Source organism: Mus caroli, chromosome 2 (genome assembly GCF_900094665.2).
Source record: "Mus caroli chromosome 2, CAROLI_EIJ_v1.1, whole genome shotgun sequence".
Classification (NCBI taxonomy): domain Eukaryota; kingdom Metazoa; phylum Chordata; class Mammalia; order Rodentia; family Muridae; genus Mus; species Mus caroli.
In genome coordinates, this window is record NC_034571.1 from 63,369,449 (window position 1) to 63,373,317 (window position 3,869).

Genomic DNA, 3,869 nt, shown 5'->3' on the forward strand with positions numbered 1-3,869 from the left:
TTCCATATATTTATTTGTAAATCTTTTATTTCATTTTTAATAGCTGAATGAAATTCAATTGTGTCAATGTGCCACATTCTCATTAGCCATTCATCAGTTGATGGAGATATAGGCTACTTCCATTGTCTAATACAATAGTGGCACAAATACTATGTGACTTACCAACTACCTTTAAAAAGATGGATTTAAGGCCAGCTCCATGGGAAGAGACTCATGTCTGACACATCAGTGAGGCCAACAATTTGGAGCTAAATAGGCCAAACTTATTATTCTTGTGAATTGACAAATAAACAGACCCTGAAGGCCACATTGCTATATTCATTATGCAACCCTCATCCGAAAAACTTCTTCTTGCAGCAGATGGTAATTAACATAGAAACTCACAACTGTTCAAGATACATAGGATAAAAGACCTTGGAAAACTCAGACCTAAATGGGATATCTATATTTCACTTCCTCCTTTCAAAGGTCAGGGTTCAATGCAAAAGAAGGGAACAGAAAGATTGTAAAAGCCATAGTTGTTGGGTGACATCAAGGAAGCGTGGTTTTCCAGACACAACAGGGCAGATATATGTAAGAACTCACAGACACTGTGATGGCGTGCAGAAGAGCTGTGAAAATTCAAGTCAGAAAAACTCCTGGCACTCAGAACGAGGGAGGTGATCACCAAGTTCCACCCCTACCAAAGGAGTTATTGGTATTTGATTGCTGCTGGGAAGGAAAACTAGTTTTCTTTGGTGTAGTAACAATTGGCATTTCAACCATACTCCAGGGTAGGCCCTACACCCAGGAGTAGTTAGCCAACACACACTGGACTCCATTGGGGTTTGTGCTTCATGTAAAATGTCATTAGATTTATTCATTATTATTTTATGTGTTTTGCTTGTGTACGTATATAAGTACACGTTGTGTTGCTTTGTGTCCACAGANGATAGAAGAGGGGATCAGATCATCTGTAACTGAAGTTAGAGTTGTAAACCAACATGTGGTGCTGGGAATAGAACATGGGTCCTCTGCAAGAGCAGCCAGTGCTCTTAAGTTCTGAGTCATCTCTCCAGCTCCACACTTTCTTTTTGAGGATGCGCATGTGCNTTTGGTAGGTAGAAAGATAGAGGAGCGTCTGGAGGGTGTTGGAAGATCCTGCTATTTAAAGGCCATGGTCCTTGATCCACGTGGACTTAAGTTTCATTCAGCATGAGTCTATTTTCATTCTTCTGCATGTAGACATCCTGTTAGTCCAGCACNANTTTTCAAAGATGCTTTCGTTTTTCCATTGTATGGTTTTGGCTTCTTTATCAAAAATCAAGTGCTCATAGGTGTGTGGGTTTATTTTTGGGTCTTTGATTCAATTTGATTCCATTGATCAAAGTATCTGTTTCTGTACCAATACCATGCAGGTTTTATTATTATTATTATTATTATTATTATTATTATTATTATTATTATTATTATTACTATGGCTCTGTAATACAACTTGAGGTCAGGGATGGTGATTCCTCCAGAAGTTCTTTTATTTTTCAGGATTGTTTTGGCTATCCTGGGCTTTCTGTTTTTCCATATGAAGTTGAGAATTGCTCTTTCAAGGTCTACAAAAAAAAACCCTGTGTTCGAATTTTGATGGGAACTGCATTGAATCTGTAGATTGATTTTGGTGAGATGTCCATTTCCACAATGCTAATACTACCTATCCATGAACATGGGAGATCTTTCCATCTTGCAAATGTGCAGCTTGGTCTTCATGTGGATCCCCAACAACTGGAGAGAGCACTATCCCAAAAGCTGTTGTCTGTATGTGGTATATGTTCGACTATCTGGGCTGCCTTGTCTGGCCTCAATGGGAGAGGAAGCGCCTAGCCTCACAGAGACTTAAAGTTCCAGGGTTGAGAGATAGGCAGTGAATTTCACCCTCTCAGAGGAGAAGGGGAAGAGGGATGGGGGGAAGATTGTGGTAGGGGGTGACTGGGAAGGGGCAGTGAGTAGGATGTAAAAAATGAATGAGTAAAGATAAATAAATAAATAAATAAATAAATAAATAAATAAATAGATTGGTCATACTGAGGAATGTCACACAATCCTTGTGAAATTACAGGTCCTGCTGACATACCCTTTCCAGACGGGAGGGAAGCAGCAGAAAACAGAACCACAGGAGGAGTTAAGAGGAAAGGAATGAGGCTGGGCAGTGGTGGCACATGCCTGTAATCCCAGCACTTGGGAGGCAGAGGCAGGTGGATTTCTGAGTTCGAGGCCAGCCTGGTCTACAGAGCGAGTTCCAGGACAGCCGGGACTGCACAGAGAAACCCTGTCTCACCGCCCTCCCCCAAAAGGAATGAATATGATAAAATGCATTCCCTAAAACTCTCAAACAATACCTAAAAACTATTGAAAAATAAACAAAAGGAAAAAAGATTAAAAAGGAGGGACACATGCTATAGAAAGTGTTCTGTGTTCTAGATATTCCTCTTCAGGTTTGACACCTCAGCTTAGCATCTGTCCAGTGCTGTGAGTTAAATAACACTCATGTCTTTCTTCTTTCCAAGTTGCTGGGAGAAGCTGAGTTTCTTTTTCCTTAAAAAGATTTATTTACTTACTTTATGCAAATGAGTACGCTGTCGCTGCTGTCTTCAGACACACCAGAAGAGATCATCAGATCCCATTACAGATGGTTGTGAACCACCATGTGGTTGCTGGGAATTGAACTCAGGACCTCCTGGAGGAGCAGTCAGTGCTCTTAACCGCTGAGCCACCTCTCCAACCCAGAAGCTGAGTTTCTTGAATTCTTACTGTTGGTCTGCATACTGCCTACCTATTACTGAATCACTTACAAGGGCACACACCACATATAGTATGAATGAAAACCCCATAGATGGGCAACTGGTTAAAAACAAACAAACAAACAACTACCACTGACATCAATAGTGTACTCATATGGTGACTTTGTCAACTGTAGCAAGTAAGTTTTGTCTTCACAAGGAAACCACAGAAATACAATTGTGTAATATTCCTTATAATTCCCAGTGCCTTGGTTGGCTGAGTAGTTAAGAGTGCTTGTTGCTCTTGCAGAGGACTGGAGTTCAGTTCCCAGCTCCCAAGTCAGGCAGCATAAAAACCTTGTACGGACACCTACAAACACAAAATAAGTATTTACAATCAACAAAGTTAGTGCTTAAAGTGAAAGCTTACTTTTAGCACTATATATGTAGATCTCTCTCTCTCTCTCTCTCTCTCTATATATATATATATATATGTGTGTGTGTGTGTGTGTGTGTATGTGTGTGTATATATACATACATATACATACATACACACATATCTATCTATCTATCTATCTATCTATCTATCTATCTATCTATCTATGCATGTGTGGGATCCAGATATGTTTCTATATGCTACTACAAAACAGCTCCGATGCTCTAGTCATAGATAAAACACAGGCTCATTAAGATTCACAGGTGCATCCCTTTGCTCCATACTAAAAGCCATCTGTAATCTGGTGTATCAGCAATGTTTTCTTTATTGCTTTTATCAGATTTATCTCACCTTTCTCCCATTGCTCATGCTTGTTACAAATCCTACTCACTCTTCATCATCTAACTTCATTCCTACCTCTTGAGATTGGAGTTCCTGTCACCTCTTCAAAACAGACTGTCTCTTCTTCCTCTGAGTCCTTGGTATCTGCAACACTTGGGCACTATCCTCTGAGGTCTGGTGCACCTTGAGTGCGCTGGTGTGTGCTGCTACTTAGCTTTCCATGTGTGCACATCCTGCTACCCAAGTAGATCTGTGTGTGTGTTAGTGTGTAGGTGTGTGTGTGTGTGCGTGCACGTGTTTGTAGAATAAGTATTACAGTCTTGTGACACGCAAATTCATAG